Source organism: Protopterus annectens, chromosome 3.part0 (genome assembly GCF_019279795.1).
Source record: "Protopterus annectens isolate FY-2018-M chromosome 3.part0, PAN1.0, whole genome shotgun sequence".
Lineage (NCBI taxonomy): Eukaryota > Metazoa > Chordata > Ceratodontiformes > Protopteridae > Protopterus > Protopterus annectens.
Window position 1 is genome coordinate 68,968,127 of NC_056731.1, and position 26,525 is coordinate 68,994,651.

Below are 26,525 nucleotides of genomic sequence, written 5' to 3' on the forward strand. Positions count from 1 at the left end.
GTGAAGCACTGTTTTGCCAACTTTTATGCTACACTTTTTTGGCGTTTTTGAAGCCATGGACTCTGTTTCCAGTTGTCTCTTTGTTTCTATGCTTGTGTTTTGGAGACGCTTGGAGAGGCTGTTTGGGTGATTATCAGCCCAGTTTTCACAGTCCTCGCGAACAGTCCAGCCCGATCCTCCGTGTTGGCAGTCCTTCCGAGAAATGAGCACCGAACTGTGAGGTCAGGTAAAGGCAATGGGGCCTTCATGCTCCTGGATTGGAGTCATGTGGGTTCTTGGCAATTCTAGTTTGGTCCTGTTCCTTGGAACTCGGGTTTTGTCCCATCTGGTGATTTGGGGAGTTTATATTTAGGCTGGTGAGCATCTATAATGCCAGTGGGGTATTATCCCGAGAAGGCTTTTGAGTCCAGGTAGGCTGTGTGGAACACCTTCTGTGTCGTCAATGGCCTTAGTGACATTTCAAAGGAATGGTTCCAATCAGCAGAGGCAGGTTCTTGCTTAGCCCAACAGGTGAAAAAAGGAGTGATGCATGGTGTCCAGCAAGGTCCCAAATGTGGCTTTAATTATGGGGGTCCCATAGCTGATCGCCGCAATTTTTTCAGGAAGCTAGTGGGAAACATGGGAGTGATAGTTTCCAGGATCCGTTGAGCACCACCTTTGTGGAGGCGTACCACTGTTGCTGTATGATTGAACAGGGGTACATATCCCTGTAGTAAGGCTTCTGAGTTACAGTAGTTTTATGTTTGGTTTAGCTCAGGAGTTTCCATATGTGCGGCCGCCCAGCCGAGGACACCATCTGGTCCCCATGGTCTGGAGAGTCATGGTTGGACAAGGCTCTTGCCTGAGCATGTCAGGGGGGCGGGTCTTGGTATATAGATATTGCCCTTTTGGTGGGGAGAGAAGTTTGCACTGAACCTGAACCTTTTGATGTTTTTGGTGTCTGTGGGCTCCGGTATATTTTTTTTTTTGTAATTTGTTCTGAACATATCTGGGAGCCTTGGTTTTTCTAACAACTCTAAAAGCCTTGTGATTATCCTTAGTGTCCTGTTAATTTTTTCTCTCGAGTTTTTGTAGTTTCCGATTTATGAGTGAGTGTAGTTTTTTTTAAAACTTTGCTAGATGCCTTCCCTTTTTTGATTTTGCTCATCATTGTAGTGGCATGGTTTTCTATTGTATAGTTTGCCTGTTGGCTGGGGGCCTGGGTCTGCCTTGGGATTTGTTTGTCTTGGTTTTTTTTGGGATTGCATGATCCCATGCATTCTGAAGGTTTTACATAGAATGCGTTATGCCCTTCTCTGCAGTCTGAGCAGTGTTGCGACCGGGGGCTTTGGCGGATTTCACTCAAGCCGGAGAAGCGTTCACTTTTGCTTTAGAAAGTTTTCACTGGTTTTTTTCTGGGCAGTGGAATTGGGGTCAGGATGATCTACCAGGATGAGATTGGATTTGGTGCGTCTTATAGTGCCCCATCTGCCTTCTGGTCTGGAGCATGTGTCCCCATGTTGGTGACCCGATGGTCTCAGTATTTTCCCCTCTTGTGGGAGTGGTAACAAGTTCACAGCTTTGTTCCAGGTTTACTCAGTTCTACAATGTTCTTTGGGCCTGGGTGTTGGGCTAGAGTAATGCTCCCAGTCTAAGTTTGAGTAGTTGAAGTAAGCCCAATATAATGGTGTTTGGAGAGGGTTTCATATTTCCAGTATATGGGGGAGGCCAAATTGGGGTTCTGTGGCCAGGGAGGTGGTCTGTAGCAAGGTATAAACTGGAAAACAGCTACCCACAGTTAGTTACACAACTGATGCTCGATCTTTGATCCATATTGATACCTGGAGGTGTGGAGTATCTTTGACTCCTATTGATACTCCCCTCCTGAGTTGGAATTGAGTACATGTTTATAGGCGAAAAGTGCCAGTGTGAGTATAACCGGGTAGTGCTAGGGTGCTGTTCTGCCAGAACCAAGGTTTCTGTTAAGCTCCAGATGGAGGACTGCTCCATGCTAAGGAGAGGCATTACTTTAGTCATCTTCCCTTATTAACTTCTGGCGTTGAGGAGCATTGCTCTTATAGTGGGTTTGTCTTTGAGCCTTGCCCAAAAGGCACTATGGGGTAGCAAGTCCGAAGCCCAGGGGTGACAGGTGCAAGCCGTCCCTAACGAAGCATCGTGGCTTTTGAGCATGTCATCCCAGGCTGACAGGCATTGGATCTGAATGACACCAACACTTAAGTCAATTGTTGAAATTGATCATCTTGTCTTCATATTGTGGCATCATTCTTGGTGAGGGTAAGATGCTACTCAAGGTCAGGGTCATACCGGTCTGGGAGTCTCTTTTCATGGGAGGTAGGTCATTCACACCAGCATGGACAATGCATATTTGTACTTGCCTTTGGAGTGACCTGAGTGCTCAGGCAGCAGCCTGGTGAGCGGGACATCAGTGTATCACCTATTATCAGGTGTGTTTGACTGTTTGGCACACTGGCTTGTGGTGTTGCACGGGTTGCCTGCTTTGGAGTTCTCTGCTGCTTAGGCAGATTTTTATTTAGAGCCTCGGAGTATGTTTTTGTGTGTTTATGTGCTTGGTTCGCGGTAGGTCTTTGTGAGACTGGAATTGTTTCCTTCTACTCCTGACTGGTTACGCCAGTACTGAGTTGAGAGAGCTTATCCTCCAGTTTGGCTATGTGGTTGCATCTCTCATGTGTTGGAATTTGGGAGGAGGAGGGTTGTCTGTGTAAATGAGGCAGTTGTAACATTGCCTCAAGATTCTAGATTCACCAGCTGGACCTGAGAGGAGAACCTTTGGACATGCTCCTTTAAGAACAAGGTACTCAAGGGAGGGTGTAGTGCGAGCTGACTTATATAATTGCTTTAGTGAGCAAGTGCCAGGTAAGGTAACTTAAATGCAAAAAACAGTAACTTTCTTTCAAGTGAAACAAAATAAGTACAGAAATAAACAAACAACAAGGTGTAAACAACAAAGAAATAAAGAACAATATAAACAAAAAACAGGATACTTAATGTTATATATTGTAGCTCCGAGTTGTTAATCTTCTTTCCATTCATCACTGATAGATTCGGTTCCGAGCCCTCGGAACAGAGTCAGCCTCTTTACCAAGCTCATGCCAGCCAAAAAAAACTCTCAAGCTAAGTCCCTACCCAGAATGCCATTTTCCCTGTCACCTCAGATCTTGTTTGCTGCATAGCTGTAAAGCCGCGATTCAGCCGAGATCTCCGCTAAGTGGAACTTTATTTGACATTTCTGTGAAAATCTCTATAAGTGTTTATATTTTATTGAGTGATTAGTATTTACAGACTGTTTTCTTCTGTCTGATCTTATTTTTTCCTCTCTGCTCTACCCGTATTACCATTGGTAAACTTTTAAGTACCATTGTTGGTAAGGCCTTTCTCCCTTACCCTTGTGTTATTCCTTCAATACCATTGATAGTATTGTCTTTCTTGTTTCTTCTATTGGCTTTAGTTTCAGTAAAGTGTTCTGTTTCTTCTTTGCACATCTGTATTGCTAATTGTGACTACCTTGAACATTGTTTGATTAACTGGATTTTACTGTTGGCCTGTAGTGTCTCTTTCAGACATGTCGGATAAGAAGGTTACTTCAGGTTTTAAGCATTTTGCTTCTTGTAATGGCAAGTTACCTAATAGTGATTTTCACGATGACTGTGTGTACTGTTTGGGAGTGCCCCACCTTTCGGTGCAGCCTCTGTGTGACATTTGTCAGAGTTTCTCTTAACACATTCTTAATGAGCGCAAGAATAAATTAATTCTGAAGGGGTTACTCAAGTCTCCATTTTCAGAGGTCATTTCTGTGATGGAGGTCTCAACCCCTCCTTTTAAAGACAAAAAGAGGTACCACTCTGTTCCCTCCTCACCACTGGGTGATCAGGATAAGCCTGTAAAATCTAAGGTCCCAAAGTTGTCCTCTGAGCATAACTCTGCCTCTACGGCTCTGTCTTCCTCGGCTCGGAGCACCTCGAAATCTTCGATACCGGCGCCAGTTTCGGCCGGTCCTGCCTCCAACACAGATCATAGACCTTACTTCAGCTGTTATGACTTCGGCACCTGCAGCCACCTCAGCTCAGGGCACACCTTCAACCTTTTTGGAACTGACCATTTCGTCTCCAAGTGACACTTCGGCACCGAGCGCTGTACCGACTTCTCTGGAATTGTCTCCTCTACAACCGGTCTCAAAACTTGAGACCTTGGTGCCGACAGACCTTGCACCACAGACTCGATACTTCCCTTCCGTAGATCCTTTTCTGGGCCAAGCCTATAGCCCTTTCATTGAACATCCTGTCTCTCCATCCGGAGTATCCACTAGATCCACCAGGAGCCTGTCTGAACACGATGTGGTGCATCTTGTGGACCAGCTGCTGTTAGCCAGGGGGATACCCACATTCCTAAGACCCATCCACTTGCAGGATTTGGGTTCACTTATCCACAGACTCCATCTTACACACCTCCTTCAACCATCCCGGTTCCAAACCCCTCTGCTCCGACATCCTTCTTGGAACCCACCACCTTGGCAGTGCATCTCACTCCGGCTCCGAGTCTACCCCTGCAGAACCAGTCCAGGCGATTTGACCTGTGGCATGGAGCCATCTTTCTCCTCTGTTCCATCCTCTGTATCGATAGCTGCATCTGCACTAATCCTGCTTGAGGCTCCACCCGTGGGGGCAGGCTCGTTGGAGCGGAGTGACACCCTGGTCCCGAGGTTGTCTGTCTTGGTTCTGGGCTCCCATCCCTTTTCGGGCGGGCCTGCCTTCCAAGCGATTGAGAGGGCTCTTGCTTCTGGCAGCACTCTCCAGAAATCGGAACCCCAGTATTCGCCCCCTGAGCTACAGCTGTCACAGACCACCTTCCCGGGACACTGGGCAGGAAAGGCACAGGGCACCCCAATTCAGTATACTCACTCTTCCAAGTTCTCAGAGACCCCCACTGAGGAGGCCTCTCGGAAGAAGACGTACAAGAGGAAGCACGTGGACTCACCCGAGGAGTCCTTAACTGAAGACATGGATTACGATGATGGTGAAGGGTCCCCTCGGTCTCCTCCTGATGATGTCTCCTGCGGAGACATCCTGGAAATACTTAAGCAGAGAGGCGGTGCAGGAGACATCCTAGAAATACTTAAGCAGAGAGGTGACTGGAAGCCCTCCAACCCTTTGTCTGAGGAGTCTGTGTTCCTGTAGGCTTTCTGTGCCCGGCCTTCTACCCCTTGGGTGACCCCGCCTGCCGACGAACCGGTCCATCTCGTCGCACAGTGCACATGGAAGAACCCTGATTCCATTGAGGCAATCCTTTGGAGACCAGACAAAATTCTTTCCCTCCCGAGGAGAACCCCCATTGGTCCAAAGGGTTAACAGTCGATACTATGGTGGTGGCGGCGGCCTTGAAGAAGGACTTGGCTGAGGAAAGTTCCACTGTCCATCCGCCCAACAATGGAGTCCTGGGCAGTGGACAGACTTGGGAAGCATGTTTTTGCATCAGGGACCTTTGATATGCAGTCCCTGAACTATTTGGCACATTTTACAAGGCTCCAGAGGGACTTTATCTCCGAACTCTCTGGGACTCTCACAGGACAGTTGTCTAACGAGGTCAGGGACAAAGTGGCCCCACAGCTCGCAATCCTGGAATCACTATCCAACTCGTCCATGAGGTTGTTTTCACATGCGACTGATGGGGCAGCTAGAGCAGCTGGTTCAGGCATTGTCATGACGCGTCATGCATGGATGCGCATTTGTGACCTCGCGGACCCCTTTAAGTCTTCCTTTCTGAATGCTCCCATTGAAGCTTTGTTCCTTTTTGGTTCCAGAGTAAAGGACACTCTAGCCATGTGCGAGCAAGATGGAAAGACCTCGTCTGCCATAGGCCCATGTTTTTCCATTCCTCAACGTACCTTCTCCAGTAATCAGAGGAGTGGAAAAATGTGACACAAAAAATCTCAGGGTACATTCCGTGCCGCACGTGGTGATGATACCCCCAGGGGCAGAGGGGGTAACAGTTCTGGAAGACTCCCCTACAAAGGCTGAGGGGGTCCTCACAACCAAGGCTCCAGAGACTCTTTCTCTGGATAGCTTTATCAGTGCTCCTGAGGAGCAACCCGATTGCTTACCTCTGGAAGCAGTCGGGGTTCGTTTCTGTCTGCACCAAGCTGCCTGACAATCCATTACTACCAATCGTTGGGACAGAGTATCATCACCAGAGGTTACAACATTCCCCTTTCTTGTCAGCCAAACCTTCCAAGAAAACTTCCTGACTTTCCACCCAGTCAAAGGGGAAGAAGCATCTTCAGAGGTAATAAAGCTGACTCAAAAAAGAGTCATCCAACCAGTCCCACCAGACCAACACGGATCCAGATTCTACTCAAGATACTTTTTGGTGCCAAAAAAGACAGGGGACTGGAGACCCATTTTGGATATCAGCAGCTTAAACAAGTCCGTCACCCAAACCAAATTCCGAATGGCCACAGTTCAATCCATTCTCCCTTTTTTAAGGGAAGGTGATTAGATCTGCTTGATAGATCTCCAGGATGCGTATTACCACATCAAAATGAACAAACGCTCCAGGAGTCTGCTAAGCTTCCGGCTAGGGCTAGTCATTATCAATTTCTCGCCCTGCCATTCAGTCTCTCTACAGCCCCCAGAGTGTTTATGAAGTGTATGGCAGTGGTCACAGCTCACTTGAGATTTCAAGGATTCTGTTTCTATATCTGGATGACTAGCTCCTCACTGCCCCCACCAGGCACCTTCTGGTAACAGCACTGCATTATACACTCTCTGGCAAAATTGTTGGGAATAACGATACATTAGGAGAAGTCAAACCTTACTCCTACACAACGAATAGAGTTCACTGGAGCAGTGTTCAATACTCGGTCCTGTCAAGTATCACTACCAGTTCACAGACTCCTCCGTTTGAGGTTTCCGCTACAAGTGATACTCCCCCAAACAAAAATCTCAGCAAGTGAAATTTTCCAGGCCGTAGGTTCTATGGCAACTTCAATCCCGATAGTGTCTCTAGCAAAGCTGCATATGTGGATCCTGCAATGGCTCCTCCTTTGTCAATGGTTCCCAAACTATCACCCCCTCCATTACCAGATTCTGTTTGCAGGAGTTGGTTATTCGAACCTCCTTTGATGGATGACACCAGACGTAGAACTTTGGAGTCGTCCATTATAACCCCCTCAGCCCAGAGCCATCGTAACTGCGGATGCTTCCCTTATCAGGTGAGGGGGGGCATTTCCAGGGGAAGACAGTCCAAGGCACATGGTCCACCTCAGAGGGCCACCTGCATATCAGTGTGCTGGAACTGAGAGCTGTGCTCTTAGCATTGCAGGCCTTTCATTCGGCTCTCCCTTCTAGGACAGCTGCGATTCACTCAGACAATGTCAGTGGTATGGTATATCAACAAACAAGGAGGAACCGAGTTCTACCCTTTATGTCGAGAAGCCATGAGAATTTGGCAGTAGGCGATAGCTTCCAACTGCTTTCTGACAGCAACGCATATCCCGGGGAGCTCCAACGTGATTGCAGATAAATTGAGCAGATGCATCCTCATGCCTCACGAGTGGTCCCTCAACCCGAGGTGGCGAGGAGGAGTGGAAAAATGTGGCATAAAAAATCTCAGGGTACATTCCATGCCGCACATGGTGTGGTGATGATACCCCCAGGGGCAGAGGGGGTAACAATTCCGGAAGACGCCCCTACAGAGGCTGAGGGGGTCCTCACAACCACGGCTCCAGAGACTCCTTCTCTGGATAAGCCTTATCAGTGCTCCTGAGGAGCAATCCGATTGCTTACCTCTGGAAGCAGTCGGGGTTCATTTCTGTCTGCACCAAGCTGCCTGACAAACCATCACTACCGATCATTGGGGCAGAGTATCATCTCCAGAGGTTACACCATTCCCCTTTCTTGTCAGCCAAACCTTCCAAGAAAACTTCCTGACTTTCCATCCAGTCAAAGGGAAGAAGCAGCTTCAGAGGTAATAAAGCTGTCTCAAAAGAGTCATCCAACCAGTCCCACCAGACCAACATGGATCCAGATTCTACTCAAGATACGTTTTGGTGCCAAAAAAGACAGGGGACTGGAGACCCATTTTGGATCTCAGCAGCTTAAACAAGTCTGTCAGTCAGGGGCCAGCCTTGCTGTGACCTCTTTGCTTCCCCATCTTACAACAAGTGCAGAAGCTATTTTGCCCTACTTCCCCTGGAGGGGGGGGGTCACCGAGGGATGCTCCTTTATGCTTATCCTCCCATTCCCCTGATTCCTCAATTTCTAAAGAAAGCTCTTCGGTTGAAAAGCAAGGTGATCCTCATAGCTCCGTTTTGGCCTTGCCAAGTTTGGTTCCCCTTTCTTCAGCCTCACCTAATATACCAGCCATGGATTCTGGACCCTCTACCAGATCTGATTACTCACCCCCAAGGGCTAAGTCACCCAAATCTGTCCAGTCTCAAGCTGACTGCTTGGCTTCTCCACTTCCATTAGTTGCCAGGCAAGCTAATTTCTCCTCGCCTGTTCGAGACATCATTCTGGCCTCTCATAAACCATCTACCAGAAAACTATATCAGGATAAATGGAAAAGGTTGTCAATCTGGTCCAATGATAATATGCTAAATCCTTATTCGGCTCCAGTAACTACAGTACTTCAATACCTGGCTAAGTTTTTTGAGAATGGAGCCTCTGCCTCTACTGTACGAGTACATCTAGCAGCAGTTTCTAATTTCCGTAATGGTATAGATGGCATTCCTCTTGTCTCTTTACACCTTTGCAAGGCCTTCCTCAAGGGAACCTCTCATATCAGGCCTCCTGTCAGACAGCCTGTGGAACCATGGAACCTCACTTTAGTCCTTCAGTCTTTGACTCAAAAACCTTTTAAACCTGCTGCGAAGTGTGACCTAAAGCTTTTGTCTTGGAAATTCCTGTTTTTAGTAGCCATCACGTCTGCCAGGAGTGTCGTTATCAAGAGGCCCTATCTGGTCTTTCATAAAGACAGAGTATCACTTTGGACTAATCCAGACTTACTTCCCAGAGTATTTTCTGAATTCTGCATAAAGCAGACCATTGATTTACCTGTGTTCTTTCCCAACTTTGCCAGTAGAGGAAAGTATTGCCTTCACTCCTTAGACGTTCATAGTCAATTGAGATTTTATCTAGACAGGACCAAATCTATCCATAAATCTAAACAGCTCTTCATCTCCTTTTCTGGGCCCGGAATAGGAAAGACCGTTTCCAAGGTTACCTTATCGAAATGGCTAAGGGACTGTATATGCTTCTTCATCTAATGAACCTATGGCAAAAGTTAAAGCTCACTCCACTAGATCTATGGCAACATCTGTAGCTTTCCATTCCAGGACTTCCATGGGTGACATCTGTGCAGCAGCTACTTGGGCTAAGCCTCATACCTTTATCAGTCGTTACAAATTGGACTTGGTCTCCAGAGGGAGAGCTGCCTTCAGCTCAATGGTACTCAGGAATGTTCTTCCATAAGGGCCGCCCATGGACCTCAAAGTAGCTTGGGATTCTGTCCCATCAGTGATGAGTGGAAAGAAGATTAACAACATCAGATAAAGAAGTTATGTCTTGCCATAACGTTCCATCTGTGTTGTTCATTTTCTTTCATTCATCACTTCCACCGTCCTTCCCCCTCCAAAGGCTCCTGGGGGATGCTTTGGGTGTAAGTGGTGTCCTAGGGTTTTTCGGCAGAAGTGGCCACGGCTTTGCTTCTCTATCTCTAGCAAAGACGATCTGAGGTAACCTGGAGAAGGGCATTCTGGGTAGGGACTTAGCTCGAGAGTATTTTTGGCTGGGAGAGCTTGGTAAATAGGCCAACTCGGTTCCGAGCCCCATTGGTGATGCATGAAAGACGATGAGCAACACAAATGGAACGTTATGGTAAGACATAACTACTTCTTTTGTTTTCAGAATGTTTCTGTTTATTTGCTTCTTTTTCTGCAGATTACATTTTGCTGTAACTATCCACACATCTCTGCGTGGGCATGCAGTCATTGATCTGCCTGATGGTATCTGTCATTGTATTTATGTCATAGCAAGTTACTAGGCTTCTGGCCCTGAAGCCCCTGTAAGCCTAGCCATTAAATTAGCCCATGTTCTCATCAGGGATACAGGTGGAATCCCAGGGGTGTGTTTTCTATTTCCCACCCAGTCTTCCAGGTTCCTCTTAAAGAGGGATAATGAAGTATTCTGCTTGACGTGAAGAGGGGGTCTGTTCCACAGATGGGGGGAGTCTCTGGGAGATATAACTGTCCCGCCAACAAGTCTTGTTGATGTCACAGATCAAGTAGAGGTTTTGCGTGCGGGTCACGTGAGTGGAGTTTGGCTTGCAGATATGCAGTAATTTCTTCAAGGTGGGGTCAGAGATTGCTCTGTATGCCAGACGTGGATCACCTCTGCGGAGTCTGTATGAGATGGAGTAGAGGGACAGGGCCTTTAGCCTATCCATGTAGTATAGATTTTTGAAGCTCTGGATTCTCCTGGTCAGGAACTTCTGTGTTCTCTCCAGCTACTGCATGTGGTTCGCAAGGTACATGCCAAAAGGGGCATTCTACTCAATGATGGCCAGGAGTACAGGGAAGTTATGACTTCCTTGTTCCTGGAAGAAATACCTTTACTAATGATGTGAGCCATGTAGAAAGCTCTCCATACAACGGAGGCAACATGGTGGTCAAAACTTAGATTGCTGTCAACTTGGGTGCCCAGGTACCTCACAACTGCTTTCGTGCTTAGGATGTTGTTATTGTTGTGGTAATTTGTGAAGACGTCACTGTCCCCAAAGGGGATGTTGCATTTTTTGGCTTTAGTTTGAGGCCATGTTTCTGGCACGAGTCATTTGTCTGGGTGAGATCCTCTTGTAGTATGTCTACATCACTAGGAGAGTTGATGACAGCACCCAGCTTGCAGTCATCTGCAAACTTGGTCAGCCATAGACATCTGGTTTTGGCTTGCACCTCAGAGAAGTATATTCTAAACAGCAGGGGCACTAAGACTGATCCCTGGGGTACACCGCTCATTACGGGGTCTACTACTTGAGGTAGCTCCCCCTATTTTGACTGAGTGAGTTCTATCAGTGAGCCATTTAGCTACCCATTTGGTTGGATTTACACCAAGTTGGGATAGTTTATCTATTATGCCCGAGTGGGAAATAATGTCGAAAGTCTTTGGCCAGGTCAAGGTAGGCGGCGTACACTGTCTTCCCCTATTCCATGGCTGTGGTGACTGACTCAAAGAAGTCTACCAGATTTAATAGGCATGATCTTCCCTTGATAAAACCAAACTGTGTGGGATCAAGCATTTGGAGGTTGACAATGTTCTCCTTAATGTGGTCCATGATAATGCATTCCATGGCCTTGCAAATCAGGCTAGTTAGGCTGATGGGTCTATAATTGCTTGGCTTGGTGGATGCTCCACCTTTGTACAGAGGGATGACTGTGTCCGTCCTCCACTTGGCTGGGACAAAACTGGTACTCAGGCTTAGGTTGAATAGAGAGTGCCTAATGGTGCTGCGGGTTCCTGCTTGAGTTGATGCATGATGCAGACTGGGATGTTATCGGGTCCCATGGAAGCTGTGTTTTTAACCTTTAAGAAGGGTGGTAATGACTTGTTCCTTAGAGATAAAGGGTGGGGGGGCAAGTTCTGGGGATATTCTGGATTACTGATGGGGGGGTTGGAATGGTGAAGTTTTCACTGAACCTATCTGTCAGCAGATTGGCTATATCCACAACATTTGTGTACATGGTGTCCTTGACCATCACTTCTGAGCAGATTTGGGTGTTTCCCCTTAGATTGCGGATGTATGTAAAGAAAGCCTTATGATTGTCTTTAGTAGATGTGGCCAATTTGGACTCGAAGTTAGCTTTGGAGGACTTCACTAATACCTTTATTTTCCTGTTTAGGCCAAGGAGAGATGGGTTCCAATTTGGCACTTGTTCTTCTTAGTCCTGGACAGCAATTTCTTCCTTTTGTTGTAGAGTTTATTTATAGCCAGTGTCCACTAGATAGGTTTACTCTTCCTTGAGGAGGAGGATTTCTCCTGTCAGGTATTGCTGAATCCATGTATTTATATAAATGGTCGTATAGTACTTTGGTGTAGGTTTGGGCATTAGTGCCAGTTCCTACTGTTGGAGAGGGGGTTGTGAAGCTGTTTAGACCTTCCCCTCAGGGGGTTGTAATCAGCTTTGCAGAAGTTTTTTTTGTTTAACCCTAGCTGGGGGTGGGGATCAGGGGAGATGGTGACTTCGAATGTAACCACTATGTGGTCTGATCTTACCAGGAATGATGACACTGTGGGGGTACTGCAGTGGTTTCCTATGTTGGTTAGTACCAAGTCGATGATGTCCCCTCCTGTGCGGGTGTCAACCAGCTGGTCCAAAGCATTGACGAAGTCAAGGAATCTTTGAGCATTTGTGTTCTAGCTTGAGTAGTTCTTTCAACCAGTGGTTGGGTAGTTAAAATCCCCCAGGATCAGGGTATAGGGTTGAATCTTAATAGATTTGAGGAGGTCAAGATAGATGGCATGGGTGTGCTGAGTCATCTTTGGGGGCATGTAGCTAACTATGATTTGAATAGGGGTCTTGTCAACCGTTAACTGCACCTGGAGTGCCTCCTGTGCGACATGCTGTTTGACCAGCCTGGAGGTGTGTATATCTTTAATATATACTGAAACACCACCTCCTTTGGATTTGCTGCCCACAGTTTGCGGTCTATATGTTTGATATGATGAGTAACCAGATAAGGCTGGGGTGCTGTCCACAGCTTTGAACCAGGTTTTTGTGACTGCACAGATGTCAGCATCTTCCAGGGTTAAGAATGCTTGCAGTTTCATTTTGAGACTGCTAGCATTCAGCAGCATGACCTTTAAATTGCGTTTAGATGAGATTCTCATGTTGGTAGCTTTGATCTCAAAGCATTGTCTAAAAAAGGCACTATGGGGGAGGCAGGAGCCTTTGCCAGGAGCGTGAAGCCCAAGGGAGACAGATGCAGGCCATCTCTGGCAAAACATCTGTCAATCATGTCTTCCCAGGCCAACAGGTACTGGATCCCGTTAAAATGACACCAGGAACTAAGCTAATTGTTAGTCAGTCATTTTTTGTTTATATAGCAGCATCATTCTGGGTGACGGTAGAATGCTGCGTAAGGCTAGTGACATACCTGCCTGGAACGCATATTCAGAGAGCTTGATCATGTCTCTCTTCATATTGTCCAGAGAATGTATATTTCAAGTCACTCTTGGCAGCAGGTACTATGACAGAGTCATAGCAGTACTTTTTGAGGGACTTGAGTGCAATGGTGATGTGGCGGATTCTGGCACCTGACAAACAACTTACCCTGACTTTCTCCTTATCCAGTCTGGTGAGGGGCACATCTGTGTGTCTCACAGTGGAATCTCTGATGATTAATATATTGAGTTTATGGTTAAGCCTTGATGGCTGTGAGAGACAGGCATCTGGACTATGTCTGATGTGGTAGGCTGTGGAGTTTGTGTGTGTTTTTGTATTTGAGGTTTCTCATGTTTAGGTATGTTTTTAAGAACCTCCTCATATGTGGATGTTTGTTGTGTTGGTTATGGGATAATGTGTGATGAAGTTTGATGATCAGAGATGAAGGGTGAATAGGGTCAAACATTATTTAAAACAAACTAATAAGCTGGATAAGTACATGTAAATACAACAGAAACAATATATTTTATATTTAGATATACACTTTGCAAAGTGTTGTGTAGAAATGTACCAATATGGTGTCAATAAGTGAATACGAGAATAGTTTTGAAGTATTAGAGCAGAAGATTTTCATTTTATGTTTCTTGGTCAGAGCTGTACAGGTTGTATATCAGATAAAGTTAAACAATCAAAATTGAAAACTGAGATATCTGGTGCTTGTGAAACTTTGTCTAATACAGTTGGTTCGGCTCAAATAGAGCAGTGCTTGAAAGATATACAAAGTAAATTGATTGATATGGAGAAAGAATTACTAAACACGAAGAAGCATAAGCTTAATCGTGACATCAAAGATTATGCTGGAGATTCAGCTTTCTCCCATCCAATCAATGATAAGAGACGACGTCGAGGCGTCAGGTTTGTGGAACAGGAAAACCATAGATGTAATGGCGGAACAAGTGCGCATTCGGATGTATCAACAGAGTGGGAAAGTGAACCAGGAGAAGGGGGAGATTTTCCAGAGCTACCTGCAGCGCAGAATCCACAGTCCTTTCAACATTCCTTTCGGAGAGGTAAACGTTCAGAATATGGAAATAGAGACACATATAGAGGGAATGATTCTATGGTTGAAAATGGACAGAGACGGTATCCGGAAGTTCAGTTGAACTTTCAAAGGTATAAACGAGTTAGAAAAAACTGACTCTTTAAATTCTGATAATTGTGAGATTCATAAAGATGCCGTAAATAACTACATTATTAATTTATGTGGTTTGAATTTAGATGAAGCCACAATTTCTTTGCTTAACCGTGGTTTGAAATTCATACCTACGGTATTACCAAGACTGCACCTTTTAAAGGGTGATATATATCGCTTTATATGGAAATTACATTTAGTATGTTTTTTTAAAAACAAAAACGATAATATGCTAATAGATAATGTATATAACGATGCATCATGTATTTCGGATGATTCAGAAGACAGTTTTCATTCTTGTTTGTCAGAAAATGAAAGTTTTATGAACAGCAATGCATATTGTCAGTTAGATACTTCTAAGGTTAAAGTTAGAAGTCATTTTGTTCCACCTTTTATTCATGAAGGTATTAAGAATTTTTCAGCAATGATAGATTTTGTAATTGAGTCGATTTATGATGAATTTGATGTGAAAAGACAGGAAATTAAATATAACTTGACTAAATTAGAATGGCAAGCCCTACAACGATTAATGAAAAATAAAGAATTAATAAAAAAAACGGCGGATAAGGGCAATAAAATAGTATTGATGCACCATACCCAATATGCTGCAATGTGCTGGGAACATCTAAATTATAGTGAGACCTATAATAAATGTGATATGAAGGAATATGAACAAGCATTGAAAGAATTTAATGCTCTACTTCAAAAGGGGTATCGATTGGGATATTTTTCAGAAGAAGATATAACTAAAAAAATTGAGATAGATAATTGTGAAATAGCTAAATTTTATTGTTTACCTAAAGTTCATAAGAATATGGAATGCCCTCCGGGTCGTCCTATTGTATCAGCATGTAATTATTTTTTGCATAATATGGGTATATTTTTGCATAGTTTTTTATATCCTTATGTTATCAAACAGGTATCTTATATTAAAGATAGTTTTGAATTTTTAGAAAAAATATCAATTATATGGACTAAGGATATGTATTGGTTTACAGCAGATGTTAAAAGCTTATATACTAGTATAAAACATAGAAATGGGTTAAAATCATTAGAAAAAAATGTTGGGGGATAGCCCTCTGTCATTTTATATTGTTGAATTAGTGGAATTCTGCCTTAAGAATAACTATTTTTACTTTGATGGTCAGTTATTTCATCAGTTAAAAGGCACTGCGATGGGGGCAGCATTTGCCCCCATGTATGCGAATATAATGATGAATTTTTTTGAGACTGAATTTTTATATAGAATGGAATTTTTTAGGACAAATGTAGTGAAATATTATCGCTACATTGATGATCTGATTTTTATTTGTGAAGGGTGAAAGCAGGAAATACATAGTTTTATGGAAGATTTACAAAAAAATGAGTTTGATCTAAAATTTGATGGCTTTCAGGTGGGAAATAGAGTTAATTTTTTGGATGTCACTTTAGAGGGAAGTGATAATGGTAAAATTGTTACTAAAGTGTTTTCAGAATTTGAAAATGATTTACATCTACTGGAGGGATGTAGTTGTCATCCACGATCTTATGAAATCTTTGCCATATGGTGAATTTATAAGAATTAAGAGATTATATAACAACACGGATGAAGTGGACATGGAATTAGAAAAAATATCACAATTATATATTAGAAGGGGCTATGATGCACAGGAAGTAATGCTGTCTTTAAATAGGGTTAAAAAAGGTAATGTAAGGAAGGCTAAAAAGAAATTTTATAATGATTCCTATGGAAATCAAAAAGTGAAAGATTTAGAAAAAATATACATGGTAATGACTTATGATTTGTTATCAGAAAAAGTTAGCCAGGTAATTAAGTTCTATTGGAATGCATTGTTTAAGTACAAGGATCTAAAGGAAATTTTTCCAAAAAATATTACTTTTTCTTATAAAAGAGGGAGAAACCTTAAAGACATGCTAGTCCATGCTGGATGTTTTACCCCTAAAATAAATTTGGATATAAATAAGAGGTTATTGGGAACTTATCCATGTGGCAAATGTATATCTTGTCAGTATGTATGTAGAACATTTGACTGTATAAATGGGAAGAGTTTTTATCCTTTAGGATATTTTTCATGCAATACGGAAGTAGTTGTATATGCATTGAGATGTCCATGTGGACTTTTTTATATAGGGGAAAGTTGAGATGTCCATGTGGACTTTTTTATATAGGGGAAAGTAAACGTGCTTTTAAAATAAGGTTGCAGGAGCATTTAAGAGATATTAAAAATAAAAGAATAGAAAGTCCACTTGCAATACATTTTAGGGATCACCATAATAGTGATCCAAAGGGTATATCTGCTACTATTTTGGAAAATATAGTTGTGAATAAAAGAGACGAAATAGTTAAAAGGAAATTGCTGTATAAAGAAACAGTTTTTATACTTAAATTTGATACTATGACACCTAGAGGTATTAATTTAGAATGCAATTGGAAAGTTTTTATAATTAATTGATTAATTGTTTAATTAAATAAGTTTAATTGAATGGTATAAATATGTGTTTGAATGTATCAGATAGTATTCTCCTTGAAGGCGAAAGCTGAGGCGCTAGAGAGACTATCCAATAAACGAGTGTTGGATCCTGCTTTTTTTCGTTGTTATTCTTAAATATTGGATTTTATTTTTTGGTTGTTATTTTTTTTTGTATATCAGACATTGTCTGTTTCTAAACTAAATTCAAAGCTTGTATCCGACTTTAATGAAAAGTAAAGATTTATGAAAAAAGGCTGTCACTTCCTTTAATAAATGCATTGTACTTGATTGATAGTTTAGATTATTGTTGTTGAGCAGGAAGAATATTGTTGAGGTGGAAGAATATTAGTGTGTAATCATAGGTTCTTATGTTTGCACCAGTTAGACCTGTGTTTTGTAAGCCTGTATTTAAATGCTGCTAAATGGAGCTTGGAGAGAAAACTGTGCAATTCATACTGAAACTGAATTTGCCCAAACTCTTGAAGTGGATGCCTAGGTTCATGGGCCCTTTTTCTGACTGACGTCTTGAATTCAGAATGCTTAACAGAAGTGAGGTGTCATAGACATGGAAATTCTACTTTATAGAATAGCGGAATTTCATTTGTGATGAAATCAACACTGAAAAAAGGATGTAGTTCATGTTCAGTTAAGCAAGAGGTGTGCCATATTTGAATAACTGTAGTGAAGCTTACGTAGTTGACTTAACTCCATCTACAGTGCAAGCCTTGTTTCTAAGGCTTCCCTATGGTCCCTAGAGTCTGTATGTGATTTCTGCAAAAAATGCATCTGTAGTGACCGTTGGGCATCAGTTACAGATGAACAGTCAGGATCAGTAAGTTCATTGATTAAGCATCTTTAACTGCTTGTCTTAAAATGCAGTATGTCCCACTGAAAAAAATTATCGTGTACTTTTCTTTTTTCTCTTATCAAGTTGGTCCCCAGTGAATGCATCCAAAATGTAGTGGCCCACATGTATGAGAGTTCTCTTGTTCACTATGTTCCTTGCTCTTTGATTGAGCCTCTGCTCCACTGTTTTTATGCATTTGTCTGATATTTTGCAGAGGAGTCTCCCCTTCTGCTTCTCAGTAGCTTTTAAATAGTTGATCTGATGATGTCAGTCTTCACGTAATCCTTGACTGTGGTCTTGGTTCCGAGCCTTGGAACCGACTCAGCCGTTTTTCCAGCTCGTGCTGCTTCGTGGTGTTAGACGTATTCAAACAGTCTCTCAAGCCTTAAGTTTCTTTCATTTTTTTTCCAGATTTTTCTATAATTATATAATTTTTTTCTGTATTCTAACCACTTCTCCATTATATTTAGTGCATGACTGTTTTCTTCCTGTTAACTCACTTTCTGCCGTTGAGTAATCTAACATACCATTGTTGGCATTTTCTTTCCCTGCTTCCTTCACCACAGGGTAAGCTCTGTTCCCATCGTTGGTAATTTTTTCTCGTCTCTTCTTTCCAAACAAAAAAAAGGAGACGCTGTCTCTCTTTCGTCTTTGTGTGCATATGTGTTAGCGTGGCTTAGGCCCCTATTTTTTGACTATGGGTTTTAAGAGGTGCCAAAAATGTGATAGGAAAATGTCTAACTCGAATGGATACACCTCTTGTGTTTACTGTCTAGATGCTGTCCATCTCTCTAGCAGGATTGTGCTGTTTGTCATGTTTTCTACACTAGAACCTTGACAAAGCGGAGAAAAAGCTTATTTTAAAGGAACTGCTGAAGGGTGATTTTGAAGGGGTTATATCTGGTCCCAAGACTGAAGCCAGCTCTTTCTCTTTTTTGTCTTCATCCTTCCTCTTTTTTTCTTCATCCAAAACAAAAAAAAAACAATCACATTTGGTTCCAGCAACTTCTTTGGAAGCGCCTGCAAAATTGATCAGACCTCCTTCGGTGTTGACTACTTCTTCGACACCGATAGGTAAAGATTACTTGACTTCGACTCGGACTTCACTGCAGACATCTGAAGCTTCAGTACCAACTGAACCCTCTGTACTGAAGCAGCCTACTACATTAACAAGGACCTCTTACTCTCCATTGGTGGACCTGTTTTCTGACAATCCACCGAGTCCCTTTTTGGAACCAAGAACACCTAGGTCCCCATCACCCTACTCTATTTGGTCTACTAAGCGCCTTTCTGAGTCGGATATTATGAGACTGGTTGACCACCTCCTGGCAGCAAGGGGATTGCCTTCATCCTCTGTTCCAAGGCAACTCAGCTCCGGACTCGGTCCTTCCTCAACGCCCATTCAGATTCCTCCCCCAATTCCAGACGAGATTTTGGAGCCCCTGGTATCGACTTTCCTGGCTCCGACTGCCTCAGTGCCGGTTAGAGCTCCTTCTCCAGCACTGGTGATTGCCTTGAGCTCTTCCAGTTTGTCAGAACTGGAGACCCCCCCCCCCCAGGGTCGAGGCTTTGTTGCTGTTTCTGAGGGGCAGAGTTTGACTTTGATACTTTCGGAGCCCTCCGTGCTCCTCGGGGCCTCGCCATTTGTAAGCTCGGCCTTGGCTTCTGCCTCGAGGGGTGACTTCCTCAGTGCGGGGTGGGACCATGGTTCCGAAGGAATCTATTTCAGTTCCGGGCTCCCATCCCTGTACGGGAGAGGGGAGCTGCCTTTTGGCCATGGAGATGGCTTTGTCCATTGTGGACTCAGTTTATGCCATCCCTTAACAGGCTAAGTATCTTGTATATCCCATCAACAAGAGCTTCCTCTAGGCTCATCCCTGGGACAGAAGGCACAGAAGCCACAGGAACGAGCCACCATGGTGATTTCTTCTTCGGATAGCTCTCCAAGCACTTGGATTCCCCGGAAGTGTCTTTCACAGAGGATACTGATTTCGATGAAGGGGAAGGTTCCCCTAAGTCCTTCGGGGGCATCCTGGAAATCCTGAAACAAAGGGGGTGGCTAGACTTTCCTTCAACCTTCCTCAGAGGAAACTGTATATCTGGAGGCTTTTCATGCCCAGCCCTCTACCTCTTGTATCTCTCCAGCCGCTGACGATCATATGAAACTGATCGCTCAGCAGGCTTGGAAGATTCCTGACTCCATCGAGCCGATCCCGAAGAGGCCTGACCAGATTCTGTCTGCCCTAAAGGATGAACAACATTGGGCCAAGGGTATTCCTGTAGAAGTCATGGTGATAATGGCAGCCACCAAAAAGGAACTTGCAGAAGAAAATCCTACTATCTTTCCTCCTAGCATAGAGTCTTGGACTATGGATAGGTTTGGGAAGTGTGTATGTGCTTCATCTACCTTCACTCTCAGGTCCTTGAATTGTATGGCACACTTCACTAGGTTGCAAAGAAATCTGATCAAAGAGCTTTCAGACACTCTCACAGGAGCAGTAGCTGAAGGGTTTCAAGATAAGGTTACTTCTCAGATCGCCACCCTTGAATCGATTTCCAATTCGTCTATGAGGCTAATTGCTCATGCAGCTGATGGGACAACAAGAGCAGCAGGTTCAGATGTAGCCATCAGGAGACATGCCTGGATGCGCTTGTGTGACTTTGTGGAGCCATTTAAATCTTCTTTTGTCAATGAATGTTTGACGGATCATCCCTGTTTGGACCCAAGGTTAAAGACACACTAGTCAGAGGTGAGAAAGATGGGAAGACAACTCTACCTGCCATGGGTGTATGCTTCTCCACTCCTCAACAGCCCTACTTTATGAACCAGAGAAGTGGGAGGCTATGGTTCAAAAAGATCCAATGACCTTTCTAAGACTCATGTGGCAAGGACTTCTGGGGCAGAAGGGAAAGTAATAATGGAAGACGCCGTCCAAGAGGCAGAAGTGGTCTGCAGAACCAGGGTTTCCGAGATTCCTTCTCAGGTAACTCCTACCTGAACAGAGGCCCAATTGCCTTCCTCTGGAGGCAGTTGGGGGATGATTATCGCTGCACCAGTCTGCCTGGCTACAAATGACAATGGACAAATGGATGCAGGGGATCATTTCAAGAGGGATGTATCATTCCCCTTTCAGTAAATCCAAAAACACAAAAATGACTCCTAGATGTTCCATCCAGTCACAGGGAAGCAGCAGTCTTAGAAATCAAAAAACTGCTAGACAAAAGAGTCATCCAATCAGTTCCATCAGACCAGAGAGGATCCGGAATCTACTCAAGGTTCTTTTTAGTGCCCAAAAAAAACGGGGACTTGTTTATTTATTATTATTTATTGACATTTGTTGACCAGGAAAGTCCACTGGGCTTGGGACCCATTTTCAGTGGAGGCCCGGGGAGAATCCAAGTGGCATGAAAATCATTACATGAATCTGTAAGGAAACAATTACTTATAAAGCAAGTGAAATAATATAGAAAACTATCTAAATAGCACATAATAATACAGTAACAATGGAAGATTAGCATATAGGAAAATTAAACACTTAGAAATATTTAACAATACCGCTAAACAGTTAGAAATATTTAACAATACAGCTCATTTTTTTGGGGGGGGTAGTAAAAGGGAAAGGTAATTGTAGTGGGAAGGTAGAATTAGAGCATTAAACTTAAAGGTAGGATAGATATAGTTAGAATCCTATAGCTAGGTGGTGAGAGTATGTAGATTGTAGGTGGTAAGTATTTAATGGTAGTATTAAAAGTAGAAAGTGACCGAAGAGAAAATGTGTTAAGATAGTTGTATAGATGTGTGGAGTAGGATAATAAAGATTAGGGATAACTCATATAGTATAACAGTATGACATGTACACAAGTATATTTACTATGTGAACAGTTTTGCTAGATTAAGGAGGCTCTGGATTTGTGTTGCATGTGCAGAAGGGGACTTGAGACCCATTTTAGATCTCAGACAGTTGAGCAAATCAGTTCAACAAACCAGATTCTGGATTGTCTCGGTACAGTCAATACTTCCATTTTTGGAAAAAGTCGACTGGATGTAATCAATAGATCTTCAGAATGTGTATTACCACATAAAAATGGACACGCACTCCCGAAGATTCCTGCACTTCTGGCTGGGAGCCAGTCAGTATCAGTTCAGGGCACTGCCCTTTGACATCACCACAGCCTCCAGGGTGTTTACTAAATGCATCGCAGTGGTAGCAGTGCATCTCAGACTGTTAGGGTTCCGAGTATTTCCATGTCTCGACCACTGTCTTCTTACCACTACTACCAGGCATCATCTCATAAAGGGAAGAGAGTACACCCTTCAATTTTTTCACCACCTTAGGAATCGTAATAAATTAAGAAAAGTCCCATTTAGAACCCACACAACAGCTGCAATTCATTAGAGCTTTACTAGACACAGTCACGGTATTTGCATCACTCCCATTAGAAAGGCTCCAGAGGATCAGATCACAAGTAAACGATATCATTCAGAACAGAAGTTTTCCAGCAAGACTCATCCTGCAGGCTCTAGGGTCAGTGGCAGCCTCTGTTGCCTTAGTTCCCATGGCTAGATTTCACATGCAGATTCTTCAGTGGCTTCTGCCCTCCCGATGGTCATTATTATACCAGCCGATGTCTCATCAGATTTTGATCACCAATCATTGCAAGTAAGACCTGCCTTGGTGGCTCATTTCCCTCAAAATCTTGTTGGGCCGTCCCTTTGTCCTACTTCGGCCCCAAACTATAGTGACCACAGATGCTTCCCAGATAGAGTGGGGAGAGTCATTATCTGGGAAGGATAGTCCAAGGTGCTTGTTCCCAGATGAAGGCTAGTTTGCATATCAATGTTTTAGAGATGAAGGCAGTGCTCTTAGCGTTGAGAGCATTTCAGGATACCTTCCCCTTTGGAGCAGTGGCAATACATACAGACAACATGTTGGTAGTCTTGTACATCAACAGACAAAGGGGAACCAAGTCTTACCCACTTTGCCGAGAAGTCCTCAGAGTATGGCAATGACCGATTTCTTCCAACCGCTTTCTAATGGTAACAAATATTGCAGGGAGGCCCAATGTGATTGCAGACAAATTGAGCAGAACTATCCCAATGACTCACGAGTGGTCTCTCAATCCAGTAGTGGCGGAAAAGATATTCCGCTACTGGGGTCAACATTGCTGTGTTCCCTCTGAACAAGTGCAGCAGTTACTTTGCCCTTATCCTCCCTCCGGGGGAGTCACCCAGAGATGTTCTTCACCACGATTGTCCCCCCCGGTCTTCTGTATGCCTTTCCCCTGACTTCTCTGATATGTCAGTTTCTAAAGAAAGCCTAGAGGTTAACTAACAAAATGATCCTCATTGCTCCATTCTGGCCTCGACAAGTTTGGTTTCCCTTCCTTTGGCCTCCCCTACTTTGGAAACCTTGGATTCTGGACCCAGCTCTGGACCTGTTATCTCACCCAGAAGGAATGGTTCATCCAAATCTCCAGCATCTCAAGCTCACTGCATGACTTCTCCAGTTCCCATGATTGCCAGGCATTCCTCTCTTATTTCCCCAGTCCGACAAATCATTTTGGCCCACCACATGCCTTCAGCTAGAAAGCTGTACTGTAACAAATGGATAAAATTTGCTAGATGTTCTCTTGACAGTAATATCGATCCCTAAGCAGCACCTGTGGATAATGTTTTAGATTTTCTGGCCTTTATCGGTCTGGCTTCTCAGCTTCTACCATTAGAGTACATCTCGCTCCGATATCTAATTTCCATGTTGGTTTTGATGGTTCTTCACCTATGTCTAATAAACTTTGTAAGGCCTTTTTGAAAGGAACCTTAATAATAAGACCTCCATTTAAAGAACCCATTGCTCCATGGGCTTTACTTGGTCCTACAGTCTCTCATTTCATCCCCTTTTGAACCTTTGGCAACTTGTGATTTAAAGTTTTTGACCTGGAAAACTTTGTTCTTGATAGCTATCACTTCAGCCAGATGAATATCAGAAATTCAAGCCTTGTCCTGCAGCTCCCCTATTTAATATTTCATAAGAACAGGGTCTTCATCAGTATGAATCAATCTTTTCAGCCAAAGGTTGTTTCAGAATCAAATATCAATCAAACCTTACAACTACCAGTCTTTTTCCCTAATTTCTCTAACAAGGGAGAGTACTGTGCACTTATTAGACATCCACAGGCAATTACGTTTTTATCTTCACAGAACAAAGGATGTCAGAAAATCCAAACAACTGTTTGTTGCCTTTTCCTCACTTTCCATAGGTAACTCATTTTCTAAGGTTACTTTATCTAAATGGCTTAGAGATTGTATCACCCTTGTTTATCACTCAAAGGGAATTCACCCACCATGTCCTGAAACCTCATTCAACTAGAGCTGTACCATCTTCTGCAGTTTTTCATGCTAGAGCATCTTTAGAAGGCATTTGTGCAACAGCTGCATGGGCATCTACTTATTCTTTTATTACTCATTACAATTGGTCCAGGTCTCTAGGGGATGTGCATTATTCAGTTCCAATGTGCTCAGGAGTATTCTTTCTTGAGACCTCCCAAGATTCAGTTAGCTAGAGACGCTGTCCCACAGTCAAGGATTATGTGAAGATTAACATCAGATAATGAAGCTATTATCGTAATGTTCCATTTGTGTTGTTGACCTTCACTAATCCTTGACACCCCCCCTCCTTCCCCCTGCTTAAGACTCTTAGTGGACTGAATATTCCCGAAGACTGGCTTCAAAACACAAATACATGCGAGAGATGCAACTATACGGCCAAACTGGAGGCTGAGCTCTCACAACATAGGACTGGCAAGACCAGACAGGAGGAGAAGGTTACCACACACACTATAGACCCAGTCTCACATAGTACCATCACAACCTCAAATCATACACATAAACACACAAAGACATACTCGGAGGCTCTGATCAAAAATCTACCAAAACAGCAGAGGCCACCAAAGCAGACACCCAAACAACTACCACCTCAGAACACAACACCTGCAACACATAGACCTCACAGTCAGAGTGTCAAACAGTCACAGCCCTTAAGGCCAAACACAATGCCAGACACACTAGTCATTGGTGACTCCATAGTCAGACACACTGACGTCCCGCTCACCAGACTGAGTAAGGAGAGGGTTACAGTAAGCTGCCTGTCGGGCGCTAGAATCCACCACATAACGCAAGCACTCAGGTCTCTCAACAGCAAGTACAAATACGACTCAGTCATTGTCCACGCTGGTGTAAACGACCTGAGACGTACCTCCTTGGACTACATGAAAAGAGACATTGAGGAGCTCTCTGATTATGTAGCCCAGGCAGGTATGACCCTGACCTTGAGCAGTATCCTACCATCACCAAGAATGATGCCACAATACAGAGATAAGATGATCAGCTTTAACAATTGGCTTAAACTCTGGTGTCATTCAAAGGGGATCCAATGTCTGTCTGCCTGGGATGACATGCTGGACAAGCCACGCTGCTTCGCAAGGGACGGCTTGCACCTGTCACCCCTGGGATTCGGATATTGGCAAAGGCTCTTGCCACCCCCATAGTGCCTTTTTTAGGCAAGGCTCAAATTCTAAACCTACCACCCTAGAATACAAAAATGGAAAAAAAACTAAGGGTAATGCTGCTCAATGCCAGAAGTCTCAATCTCAAAATGCACTTTTCGAGGCCCTTCTCAGTATGGAGAACATCGATGTCTGTGCTGTGACAGAAACCTGGTTCAAGGCTCCTGAGAGCACCCCAGCACTATCAGGTTTTACCTCATACCATGCGTTCCGGCCCCAAAATCCGGACAATACCAAGAAAGGAGGGTATCCATATTCATCAAGGACACCCACACCTCAAGATTGGTGGCAACTCACGATGCATCGGAGACCATCCAGGTGCAATTAACCATAGGCAAGACTGCTCTGCAAATTGTAGCATGTTACAGGCCACCCTCACAAACTCAGGAACCTCACATGGCTTTCCTGAAAACACTGGAGGGGATAAATGCATCTCCAAACACCATCATACTAGGTGACTTCAATTACCCTAATATAGACTGGGAACACTACTCAAGCCCAAACACCCTAGCCCAAAAGTTCCTGGAATTCATAAACTCAAACGCCATGGAACAACTGGTCACCATCCCCACAAGAGGAGAAAACATACTGGATCTCATCATCACGAACATGGGAGCACAATGTTCAACACCGGAAGTATACCCCTCACTGGTGAGATCAGATCACAAACTAATCTCGCTGGAGGTCCTCATCCCACCCCCACCTGAAATAAAAAAGACCACAGTAAAGAACTTCTCAGCCGACTTCACACTTCTAAAGACTAGTGTGGTCTCCTTTAAGGCCCCCGAGGCGGCGGAAAACAGTACCCAAGCCGCTGAATCACTTACAAATGCCTTCTACCAGCACCTACAGGACTGCATGGATAAGGCAATCCCAAGCAAAACAAAGACTCTTTGTACCAAAGGCAAGCGTCCAGTCTGGTGGACTCCAGCCATAAACAAACTCTACAACAAAAGGAGGAAGCTACTACAAGATAGAGCAAAATCCTTAAAAGGTAAGACACCTTTGATCATTACAAGTAAAAAACTAAGAGCTCTCATAAAATCATCCAAAGCAAACTTTGAGAGAAAAATAGCTAAAGACTCAAAAGACAATCATAAGGCCTTCTTTAGCTATGTTAGAAACCTGGGAGGAAACTCCCAGATATGCTCAGAACTAGTTCAAAATGATGTGAAGATTACTGATCCTACAGACATTGCCAACATACTGGCTGACAGGTTCAGTGCAAACTTCTCCCCCCCTCCCCCCCAAAAGGAGAGATATCTATACCAAACGATTGCA

General features: G+C 43.7%; 1 protein-coding gene across 1 annotated transcript in view; it reads left to right on the forward strand.

Moving 5' to 3' along the window:
* Positions 1-26,525, forward strand: part of ANKS6 (ankyrin repeat and sterile alpha motif domain containing 6) — a 1,232,679-nt gene that overhangs the window by 1,024,403 nt on the left and 181,751 nt on the right. The gene's annotated exons all lie outside the window — the stretch shown is intronic.